We start from the raw sequence: 13,188 nt of genomic DNA, 5'->3' as shown, positions 1-13,188 counted from the left end.
GATGGCTGAGCAATATTTCATTATATCACATCTTCTTTATCCATTCATCTGATGATGAACATTTCAGCTTGTTTCATAGTTTCACAATGTTTCCATTGCTGCTATAAACATTGGGGTGCAATTCCTCCTTTGAATCACTGTTTATATCCTTTGGGTAAATACCCAGTAGTGTAATTGCTGAGTCATAGGGTAGCTATATTTTTAGCTTTCTGAGGAACTTCCATACTGTTTTGCAGAGTGGCTGTACCACATTTTATTCTCAGCAGCACTGCAGGAGGGTTCCCCTTTCTCTCATTCTTGCCAACATTTGTTGTTTCATGACTTATTAATTTTAGCCATTCTGACTGGTGTGAGGTGGTATCTCAGTGTGGTTTTGACCAGTATTTCCCTGATGCCAATGAGCATTTTTTCATGTGTCTGTTGGCTAAGTCCACCCAAAATTATTTTAAAATATTTGTTCATGTACACCTGATTGTTTTTGTGCCTACAGATAATCTGCCACAGTGGATTAGCTTTAAAACCCATAAAATGGAGGCCTATAGATTTGTCTTCACAAAGTGGATGTGGGAAATAAACAGATATAATTAGGTGAAAGTTTAACCTTCCCAACTATGAGCTTTTTTTTTTTTTTTTTTTTTTTTTTGTAGCTTTCTTTTTTTTTAATGGAGATATAACGGACATATAGCATTGTATTAGTGTTAGGTGTACAATACAATGATTTGATCTATGTATATACTGCAAAATGATTACCTCAGTAAGGTTTAGTCAGCTTTCCTTCCTGACATAGTTTCAAATTCATTCTTTCATGTTACGAATTTTTTTTTTTTAAATTTTTTATTTTTTATAAACATATATTTTTATCCCCTGGGGTACAGGTCTGTGAATCACCAGGCTTACACACTTCACAGCACTCACCAAATCACATACCCTCCCCAATGTCCATAATCCCACCCCCTTCTCCCAAACCCCCTCCCCCCGGCAACCTCAGTTTGTTTTGTGAGATCAAGAGTCACTTATGGTTTGTCTCCCTCCCAATCCCATCTTGTTTCATTTATTCTTCTTCTACCCACTTAAGCCCCCATGTTGCATCACCACTTCCTCATATCAGGGAGATCATATGATAGTTGTCTTTCTCTGCTTGACTTATTTCGCTAAGCATGATACGCTCTAGTTCCATCCATGTTGTTGCAAATGGCAAGACTTCATTTCTTTTGATGGCTGCATAGTATTCCATTGTGTATGTATATATACCACATCTTCTTCATCCATTCATCTGTTGATGGACATCTAGGTTCTTTCCATAGTTTGGCTATTGTGGACATTGCTGCTATAAACATTCGGGTGCATGTGTCCCTTTGGACCACTACATTTGTATCTTTAGGGTAAATACCCAATAGTGCAATTGCTGGGTCATAGGGCAGTTCTATTTTCAACATTTTGAGGAACCTCCATGCTGTTTTCCAGAGTGGCTGCACCAGCTTGCATTCCCACCAACAGTGTAGGAGGGTTCCCCTTTCTCCGCATCCTCGCCAGCATCTGTCATTTCCTGACTTGTTGATTTTTTAGCCATTCTGACTGGTGTGAGGTGATATCTCATTGTGGTTTTGATTTGTATTTCCCTGATGCCGAGTGATATGGAGCACTTTTTTCATGTGTCTGTTCGCCATCTGGATGTCTTCTTTGCAGAAATGTCTGTTCATGTCTTCTGCCCATTTCTTGATTGGATTATTTGTTCTTTGGGTGTTGAGTTTGCTAAGTTCTTTATAGATTCTGGACACTAGTCCTTTATCTGATATGTCGTTTGCAAATATCTTCTCCCATTCTGTCAGTTGTCTTTTGATTTTGTTAACTGTTTTCCTTTGCTGTGCAAAAGCTTTTGATCTTGATGAAATCCCAGTAGTTCATTTTTCCCCTTGCTTCCCTTGCCTTTTGCGTTATTCCTAGGAAGATGTTGCTGCGGCAGAGGTCGAAGAGGTTGCTGCCCGTGTTCTCCTCAAGGATTTTGATGGATTCCTTTCGTACATTGAGGTCCTTCATCCATTTTGAGTCTATTTTTTGTGTGTGGTGTAAGGAAATGGTCCAATTTCATTTTTTTCTGCATGTGGCTGTCCAATTTTCCCCAGCACCATTTATTGAAAAGGCTGTCTTTTTTTTCCATTGGACATTCTTTCCTGCTTTGTCGAAGATTAGTTGACCATAGATTTGAGGGTCTATTTCTGGGCTCTCTATTCTGTTCCATTGATCTATGTGTCTGTTTTTGTGCCAGTACCATGCTGTCTTGATGATGACAGCTTTGTAATAGAGCTTGAAGTCCGGAATTGTGATGCCACCAACGTTGGCTTTCTTTTTCAATATCCCTTTGGCTATTCGAGGTCTTTTCTGGTTCCATATAAATTTTAGAATTATTTGTTCCATTTCTTTGAAAAAGATGGATGGTACTTTGATAGGAATTGCATTAAATGTGTCGATTGCTTTAGGTAGCATAGACATTTTCACAATATTTATTCTTCCAATCCAGGAGCATGGAACATTTTTCCATTTCTTTGTGTCTTCCTCAATTTCTTTCATGAGTACTTTATAGTTTTCTGAGTATAGATTCTGTGTCTCTTTGGTTAGGTTTATTCCTAGGTATCTTATGGTTTTGGATGCAATTGTAAATGGGATTGACTCCTTAATATCTCTTTCTTCTGTCTTGCTGTTGGTGTAGAGAAATGCAACTGATTTCTGTGCATTGATTTTATATCCTGACACTTTACTGAATTCCTGTATAAGTTCTAGCAGTTTTGGAGTGGAGTCTTTTGGGTTTTCCACATATAGTATCATATCATCTGCGAAGAGTGATAATTTGACTTCTTCTTTGCCGATTTGGATGCCTTTAATTTCCTTTTGTTGTCTGATTGCTGAGGCTAGGACCTCTAGTACGATGTTGAATAGCAGTGGTGATAATGGACATCCCTGCCGTGTTCCTGACCTTAGCGGAAAAGCTTTCAGTTTTTCTCCATTGAGAATGATATTTGCGGTGGGTTTTTCATAGATGGCTTTGATGATATTGAGGTATGTGCCCTCTATCCCTACACTTTGAAGACTTTTGATCAGGAAGGGATGCTGCACTTTGTCAAATGCTTTTTCAGCATCTATTGAGAGTATCATATGGTTCTTGTTCTTTCTTTTATTGATGTGTTGTATCACATTGACTGATTTGCGGATGTTGAACCAACCTTGCAGCCCTGGAATAAATCCCACTTGGTCGTGGTGAATAATCTTTTTAATGTACTGTTGAATCCTATTGGCTAGTATTTTGTTGAGTATTTTCGCATCTGTGTTCATCAAGGATATCGGTCTATAGCTCTCTTTTTTGGTGGGATCCTTGTCTGGTTTTGGGATCAAGGTGATGCTGGCCTCATAAAATGAGTTTGGAAGTTTTCCTTCCATTTCTATTTTTTGGAACAGTTTCAGGAGAATAGGAATTAGTTCTTCTTTAAATGTTTGGTAGAATTCCCCCGGGAAGCCGTCTGGCCCTGGGCTTTTGTTTGTTTGGAGATTTTTAATGACTGTTTCAATCTCCTTACTGGTTATGGGTCTGTTCAGGCTTTCTATTTCTTCCTGGTTCAGTTGTGGTAGTTTATATGTTTCTAGGAATGCATCCATTTCTTCCAGATTGTCAAATTTATTGCCGTAGAGTTGCTCATAGTATGTTCTTATAATAGTTTGTATTTCTTTGGTGTTAGTTGTGATCTCTCCTCTTTCATTCATGATTTTATTTATTTGGGTCCTTTCTCTTTTCTTTTTCATAAGTCGGGCCAGGGGTTTATCAATTTTATTAATTCTTTCAAAGAACCAGCTCCTAGTTTCGTTGATTTGTTCTATTGTTTTTTTGGTTTCTATTTCATTGATTTCTGCTCTGATCTTTATGATTTCTCTTCTCCTGCTGGGCTTAGGGTTTCTTTCTTGTTCTTTCTCCAGCTCCTTTAGGTGTAGTGTTAGGTTGTGTACCTGAGACCTTTCTTGTTTCTTGAGAAAGGCTTGTACCGCTATATATTTTCCTCTCAGGACTGCCTTTGTTGTGTCCCACAGATTTTGAACCGTTGTATTTTCATTATCATTTGTTTCCATGATTTTTTTCAATTCTTCTTTAATTTCCCGGTTGACCCATTCATTCTTTAGAAGGATACTGTTTAGTCTCCATGTATTTGGGTTCTTTCCAAACTTCCTTTTGTGGTTGAGTTCTAGCTTTAGAGCATTGTGGTCTGAAAATATGCAGGGAATGATCCCAATCTTTTGATACCGGTTGAGTCCTGATTTAGGACCGAGGATGTGATCTATTCTGGAGAATGTTCCATGTGCACTAGAGAAGAATGTGTATTCTGTTGCTTTGGGATGAAATATTCTGAATATATCTGTGATGTCCATCTGGTCCAGTGTGTCATTTAGGGCCTTTATTTCCTTGCTGATCTTTTGCTTGGATGACCTGTCCATTTCAGTGAGGGGAGTATTAAAGTCCCCTACTATTATTGTATTATTGTTGATGTGTTTCTTTGATTTTGTTATTAATTGGTTTATATAGTTGGCTGCTCCCATATTGGGGGGAAAGATATTTAAAATTGTTAAATCTTCTTGTTGGACAGACCCTTTGAGTATGATATAGTGTCCTTCCTCATCTCTTATTATAGTCTTTGGCTTAAAATCTAATTGATCTGATATAAGGATTGCCACTCCTGCTTTCTTCTGATGTCCATTAGCATGGTAAATTCTTTTCCACCCCCTCACTTTAAATCTGGAGGTGTCTTTGGGCTTAAAATGTGTTTCTTGGAGGCAACATATAGATGGGTTTTGTTTTTTTATCCATTCTGATACCCTGTGTCTTTTGACAGGGGCATTTAGCCCATTCACATTCAGGGTAACTATTGAGAGATATGAATTTAGTGCCATTGTATTGCCTGTAAGGTGATTGTTACTGTATATGGTCTCTGTTCCTTTCTGATCTACCACTTGTAGGCTCTCTCTTTGCTTAGAGGACCCCTTTCAAGATTTCCTGTAGAGCTGGTTTGGTATTTGCAAATTCTTTCAGTTGTTGTTTGTCCTGGAAGCTTTTAATCTCTCCTTCTATTTTCAATGATAGCCTAGCTGGATATAGTATTCTTGGCTGCATGTTTTTCTCGTTTAGTGCTCTGAAAATATCATGCCAGCTCTTTCTGGCCTGCCAGGTCTCTGTGGATAAGTCAGCTGCCAATCTAATATTTTTACCATTGTATGTTACAGACTTCTTTTCCCGGGCTGCTTTCAGGATTTTTCTCTTTGTCATTGAGACTTGTAAATTTTACTATTAGGTGACGGGGTGTGGGCCTATTCTTATTGATTTTGAGGGGCATTCTCTGAACTTCCTGAATTTTGATGCTCGTTCCCTTTGCCATATTGGGGAAATTCTCCCCAATAATTCTCTCCAGTATACCTTCTGCTCCCCTCTCTCTTTTCTTCTTCTTCTGGAATCCCAATTATTCTAATGTTGTTTCGTCTTATGGTGTCACTTATCTCTCGAATTCTCCCCTCGTGGTCCAGTAGCTGTTTGTCCCTCTTTTGCTCAGCTTCTTTATTCTCTGTCATTTGGTCTTCTATATCACTAATTCTTTCTTTCTGCCTCATTTATCCTAGCAGTTAGAGCCTCCATTTTTGATTGCACCTCATTAATAGCTTTTTTGATTTCACCTTGGTTAGATTTTAGTTCTTTTATTTCTCCAGAAAGGGCTTTTATATCTCTCGAGAGGGTTTCTCTAATATCTTCCATGCCTTTTTCGAGCCCGGCTAGAACCTTGAGAATTGTCATTCTGAACTCTAGATCTGACATATTACCGATGTCTGTATTGATTAGGTCCCTAGCCTTCGGTACTGCCTCTTGTTCTTTTTTTTGTGTTGAATTTTTACGTCTTGTCATTTTGTCCAGATAAGAGTAAATGAAGTGGCAAGTAAAATACTATAAGGGTGGCAACAACCCCAGGAAAATATGCTTTAACCAAATTAGAAGAGATCCAAAATCGTGAGTGGGGAGAAAGGGGATAAAAAGAGGTTCAAAAAGGAAGAAAGAAAAAAAAAAAACAAAAAGAAAAGAAAAAGAAAAAAAAAAGAAAAGAAAAGAAAAGAATTTTTAAAAAAAGAAAACACCTAAGAAAAATGTAAAAAAAATATATATATATAAGATAAACTAGTAAAAAATCGTTAAAAAAGAAAAAGGTAACAGTTAAAAAAAAATTTTACCCGAAGGCGAGAAAGAAAAAAAAAAATGAAAAAGAAAAAATTAAATTAACTGCAAGACTAAAAAAAATCACAGGAAAAAAGCCATGAGTTCCGTGCTTGGCTTTCTCCTCCTCTGGAATTCTGCTGCTCTCCTTGGTATTGAAACCGCACTCCTTGGTAGGTGAACTTGGTCTTGGCTGGATTTCTTGTTGATCTTCTGGGGGAGGGGCCTGTTGTAGTGATTCTCAAGTGTCTTTGCCCCAGGCGGAATTACACCACCCTTACCCGGGGCCGGGGTGAGTAATCCGCTCGGGTTTGCTTTCAGGAGCTTTTGTTCCCTGAGCGCTTTCCGTAGAGTTCCAGAGGACGGGAATACAAATGGCGGCCTCCTGGTCTCCGGCCTGGAGGAGCCGAGAGCCCAGGGCCCCACTCCTCAGTGCGCCCTCACAGAACAGCGCCCAGTTACTCACGTCTGCCTGACCTCCGGCCACGCTCCGAGCTCACCGAGCCTGCGACCGGTTCAAGGTAACCCCGAGCTGCGAGCTTACTGTCAGCTCTGTCTCTGTAGCCGGCTTTCCCGTTCCAATACCCGCAAGCTCTGCGACACTCAGACACCCCCGATCCTTCTGTGACCCTGCGGGACCTGAGGCCACGCTGACCCCGCGTGGGCTTCGCCCCGGTTTAGCCTCTGGAGCGATGTCCCTCAGTGGAACAGACTTTTAAATATCCTGATTTTGTGCGCGGTTGCTCCGCCGCTTGTCGGGAGCCGGCCCCTCCCCCCGGGGTCTATCTTCCCGTCGCTTTGGATTCACTTCTCCGCCGGTCCTACCTTTCAGAAAGTGGTTGTTTTTCTGTTTCCAGAATTGCTGTTCTTCTTCTCTTCGATCTGCCGATGGATTTTCAGGTGTTTGCAATCTTTAGATAAGCTATCTAGCTGATCTCCGGCTAGCTGAAGCAGTCTCAGCTTGCTACTTCTCCGCCATCTTGACTCCTCCCAACTATGAGCTTTTGAGAAAGAAAGAAAAATAATTTCAGGATACAAAAAGAGTGAGAAAACTTAAAATTTTTCTGGACCTTTGTTTCATCATCTATGTACTGGGGATGATAATAACTACCTCAAATTAACATAAGACTTAAAAATAAGTATACACAAACAATGACTGGCACCAGGGCCCAACACATAAAAATTAGTGTTATTATTGCCAAAGGGCCTTGTGCAAAGAGAGATAAAGTGTGGAGGACAGATTAAGACACGTTTAAAGGATGCTTCTGAGTGCAACAATCAATGAGGCAGCCTTTGTAAACTCATGTTCCTCAGCACCCTCTTCACACTAAAAACAAATAAGGGAAGAATTTATTTAAAGACCAGGACCACAGACTACTACATTATCCTTTAATTTACTAGTTCTTACACAGAGTGCTTCTTTAGTATTATTTTGCAAAAATAATGGGAAAAAAATCAGCTGTCATAAATGTTATCTGAGAGTTTACAGCATAAAAACTTAGCTAGTTTGAAGCAATATAAATTTGTTTGCTTCCAAACCTACATAAAATGAAGGATGCACTGTGAGGAGTACTATAGTCTTATTAGGACTATCTGTAGTCCTGCTGAAGGTTGGTCATGTAGCATATTCAGGATGATATCTGGCCCTCTAATGCTACTGAAAGATTCAAAGGGAGAGAAAATGAGAAATGACTTTCATCTGTCAAAACTACTGGTAGGGGGAGACAAGAGGGCGGGGAAGTAGGAGGAGGCCCCGTTTCAACCTATACCCTAAAGTAAGCTGATTATCTACCAAAGAACTCTGATCACCCATGAAATCAGACTGAGATTAGAATTATACACTTCTGGATCTCCTTGGGGGCAGAAGATGCCAGTGGGCTGGTAAAGCAGAGTGGGAATATCGGACTGATATTGGAAGATAAACAAAAGGGAGAGGGAGCCACCAGAAGCAACCCATTGGAAAGTAATACCCCAATACGTGAGTGCCCTGTGATTGGGGACAAGCATTAACTTGAAGTCTGGCTGAAAGCACTCAAAAAGAGCAAAGGATTATGGGGGAAAATTTTGGGAATCGGGCAGTTAGGGACAGGGGCTTAAGTCCCCGCACCCAGGACACCCACCTCTGGTGCTGAGCCAGAGAGAATGCTGTGAAAAAGCCAGGTCTTGGTCCCTGAGCCACCAGCATGCTTGAGAGTGTCTGGGTGGTGGCTCCCATGAGGGTGAGGGAGCCTCGCCAGCCAACAGAACCACAGCCTTTTGCACTCTCCACACACGCGACCAGAGTATGAGTCATGTCCCACTTGTCCCCCTTGAGAGAGGTGCATGCAGGCGCCAGCCAGTGTTCTCTCAGACCCCGGAGAGTCTGAGCACTCCCAGCCCGGGCCAGCGGGAAAATCTCAATGTGTTATCACTGCCTCTCTGGAGGTCCAGAGCTGCCCAGAGAGCTGTGGCTATCATGGTTTTGGGTACAAGCAGGAGTGCCTGTGACCCAAGACTGTGACTGGGAATGTGTTCTGCCAGTGGCAGAGGGGGAATTCATGTGCTCTGGAGCACCCAGAGGGGAACAGACTGAGGCTTCTCTCTGAGAGGAGGCCTGGGTGAGTTTGCTTTCCTCTAAATCTCCAAAAACCATAAAAAACTGCCAAGGGGAGAGAAAACAAATGAGCGAACAAACAAACAAATAAAACACTCCAGAGAACAAAAGCCTGAAAAACCAGTTTCCTCAGAGCCCACCCTCTTGATGGGGGAAGGAGGACTTAACTCTAGGGACATTGCCTGAAAACCCACACAGCAGACGCTTTCCCCAGAAAGTCAACCAAAAAAAAAAAAAAACGACAAGAGGACAACCACCACTACTTCATAGATACAACTTTTATTTTTAACTCGTTCCCACTATTCTGGTTCAATATAAATAAATATATATATATTTACAATGAAATATATATATTTATATAAAATATATATTAAAATAATATATATTTATAATGAAATATATATATTTATAATAAAAGGTTATTATGGAATTTGATGTACTAGACATCAATATAGATTATTGGACAATATATATTATATATAATAATATATAAATAAATATTTATTTATTATATATAAATGATTTATACATAAATTTATATAAATAATATAAATATATATAATTTATATATATATTATTTAAATATAACATATATAATATATATTAAATTATAATTATATTTTATATAATAAATATATACATATGTATATATATTTTTTAACCTATTTACCATCATGGTGAGATGTCCAGTACATCAAATTCCATAATAACCTTTTAACCTGAACTTTTTGATACATATACCTGTGTTTTTCTTTTGCTTTTCTATTTTTTTAATTTTTTAATTTTATTTTTGTTTAGTTTATTCTTTTTTTTTTAAATATTCATATAGAGTTAAGCTTCAAGGTAACCCCCTTTCCCTAATCAACGCTACCCCTATTGGTAAACCACTTTTTAAGCCTTCTTTATCTTAGGAAATTTGAGTCCTTTAACAAAGATATGAAGATACATTCAGGAAGAATCAAAATAACCTTCCTCACCCACACTGAGAATTTATAATCACTCTCCCATCTATTTCTTCCACCAGTGATTCTGTGTATTTGTGTTTGTCCTGGTAGTATATAAATCTTATACTTGGGGTTCTTTCTGATGAGGTTCTTTGTTGTTGTTGTTTTCATTTATTTATTTTTCTCTTATCATCTACTTTTTTGCTCTTTTTGTTTGTCTGTTTTTGTTTGTATACTTCATAAATCTTACCTTGGGGCCCATTTGGGCTAGGCCTTCTCTTTTATTTTATCTTCCTTTTTTTTCCCCCCTGTCTCTCACACTCTCTCTCTCTCTTTTCTTTTTTCTTTCTTTTGGGTGGGGACATTTGATTGCTCAGAAGCATTCCAGGGTACACCTTGCCTGCACCACAGTCAATACATTCAGCTACATATCCATTCAACCATCTCTCACCAAAATGACTAGGAGGAGGAATACCCAACAGAAGAAAAATTCAGAGAATGGGCCTTCTGAAACAGAGCTAATGAATATGGACATAGACAATATATCAGAAAGGGAATTCATGCTAACAATTATCCAGGAAATAGCTAGATTGGAAAAAGCCATGGATGACAAAATGGAATTGATTAGGGCGAAGTGAAAGCCACCAGGGATGATGTTCAAAATGCTCTCAATGAGTTCTGATCTAATCTAAATTCTCTAAAAACTAGGGTAACTGAGACAGAAGAATTAGTAATCTGGAGGACAAACAGATAAAGGAAAAGGAACAAGAGGAAGCCTGAAACAAACAGCTTAGAATCCAAGAATTAGGGAAATAAATGATGCCATGAAACGTTCCAACATCAGAATTATTGGAATCCCTGAGGAAGAGGAGAAAGAAAGAAGACTAGAAGATATAGTTGAACAAATTCTCCATGAAAATTTTCCCAGTCTCTAGAATGGAACCAGTGTTCATGTACTAGAGGCAGAAAGGTCTCTCCCCAAGGTCATAGAATCTGGAAAGACCATGAGACACATGATAGTGAAAATGATGAATCATAATTGTAGACAAGAGTTCTTGAAAGCAGCTAGGGCAAAGAAATTCCTTACGTGCAGAGGAGAAAGCCCATCAGAATATCTGAGGGTTTTGAAGGGGCGGGGGGCAGGAGGTAGGGGTACCAGGTGGTGGGATTATAGAGGGCACAGATTGCATGGAAAATTGGTTGTGGTGCAAAATAATGAATGCTGTTATGCTGAAAATAAATAAAAATAAGTTTAAAAAAAAAAGAATAATGTCAGACCTGTCTACAGAAAACTGGCAAGCCAGAAAGGGCTGGTGAGACGTATTCAGGGCACTGAGTGAGAAAAACATGCAGCCAAGAATACTTTATCCAGTAAGACTAACATTCAAAATGGATGGAGAGATAAAGAGCTTCCAAGACCGGCAAGATTTAAAAGAGTATGAGACCACAAGCCGACACTGCAGGAAATATTAAGGGGTGGGGTCTATAAAAGAAGGAAAATCATAAGAATATCATTGAACAAAAATATATGGGACAATCTATAGGAACATAGACCTCACAAGTAACACTATGTCAATAAAAAGGTATCTCTCAATAATCACTCTCAACGTGAATGGCCTAAATGCACCATTTAAATGACACAGGGTTGCAGATTGGATAAAACGACAAGACCCATCCATATGTTGTCTACAAGAGACCCATTTTGGACTTAAGGATACACCCAGGCTGAAAGTAAAGGGATGGGAGAATCATCTTTCATACCAATGGGCCTCAAAAGAAGGCCAGGGTAGCGATTTTCATATCAGATAAAGTAGATTATAAACTAAAGACTCTAGTCAGAGATACAGAAGGAGACTACATATTTCTTAAGAGGTCTATCTACCAAGAAGATCTAACAATTTGTAAATATGTATACCCCCAATATGGGAGCAGCCAACTACATAAGAAAACTGTTAATCAAGATATACAGTCATGGGACGCCTGGGTGGCCCAGTTGGTTAAGCAGCTGCCTTTGGCTCAGGTCATGATCCCAGCGTCCTGGGATCGAGTCCCACATCGGCCAACTTGCACGGCAGGGAGCCTGCTTCTCCCTCTGCCTCTACCTGCCATTCTGTCTGCCTGTGCTTACTCTCTCCCCCCCCCCCCTGATAAATAAATAAAATCTTTAAAAAAATATATACAGTCATATTCAGGGGAGGAGTCAAGATGGCGGAGAAGTAGCAGGCTGAGACTACCTCAACTAGCAGGAGATCAGCTAGATAGCTTATCTAAAGATTGAAAACACCTGCAAATCAATTGGAAGATTGAAGAGAAGAAGAACAGCAATTCTGGAAACAGAAAAACAACCACTTTCTGAAAGAACTCTATGGAAAGCCCTCAGGGAACAAAAGCTCCTGAAAGCAAAGCTGAGCGGATTACTCAGCCTGGCCCCTGGTAAGGGAGGTGAAATTCTGCCTGGGGCAAAGACACTTGAGAATCACTACACCAGGCCCCTTCCCCAGAAGATCAACAAGAAATCCAGCCAAGACCAAGTTCACCTATCAAGGAGTGTGGTTTCAATACCAAGAAGAACAGCAGAATTCCAGAGGAGAAAGCAAAGCAAAGAACTCATGGCTTTCTCCTTGTGATTTTTTTAGTCTTGCAGTTAATCTAATTTTTTTTCTTTTTCATTTTATTTCTCTTCTTTTGCTAAATTTTTTTTAATTTTTACCCTTTTTTAAACTTTTTTAACTAGTTTATCTAATATATATATATTCTTTTCTATATTTTTCTTTACTTGTTTTCTTTTTTTAAATTCTTTTCTTTTTTCTTTTCTTTTTTTTTCTTTTTTTTCTTTCTTTCTTTTTGAACCTCTTTTTATCCCCTTACTCCCCCTTCACGATTTGGGATCTCTTCTGATTTGGTTAAAGCATATTTTCCTGGGGTTGTTGCCACCCTTTTAGTATTCTAATTTCTCCTTCATATACTTTTATCTGGACAAAATGACAAGGCGGAAAAATTCACCACAAAAACACCACAAGAGGCAGTACAGAAGGCTAGGGATCTAATCAATACAGACATTGGTAATATGTCAGATCTAGAGCTCAGAATGACAATTCTCAAGGTTCTAGCTGGGCTCGAAAAAGGCATGGAAGACATTAGAGAAACCCTCTCGGGAGATATAAAAGCCCTTTCTGGAGAAATAAAAGAACTAAAATCTAACCAAGTTGAAATCAAAAAAGCTATTAATGAGGTGCAATAAAAAATGGAGGCTCTCACTGCTAGGATAAATGAGGCAGAAGAAAGAATTAGCGATATAGAAGACCAAATGACAGAGAATAAAGAAGCTGAGCAAAAGAGGGACAAACAGCTACGGAACCATTAGGGGAGAATTCGAGAGATAAGTGACACCATAAGACAAAACAACATTAGAATAATTG

The sequence above is a fragment of the Mustela putorius genome, unplaced genomic scaffold, assembly GCF_011764305.1.
Source record: "Mustela putorius furo isolate JIRA1106 unplaced genomic scaffold, ASM1176430v1.1 tig00000238_pilon_pilon_pilon, whole genome shotgun sequence".
Classification (NCBI taxonomy): Eukaryota; Metazoa; Chordata; class Mammalia; order Carnivora; family Mustelidae; genus Mustela; species Mustela putorius.
The sequence above is the reverse complement of the archived record's forward strand: the minus strand, read 5'-3'. Positions refer to the sequence as shown.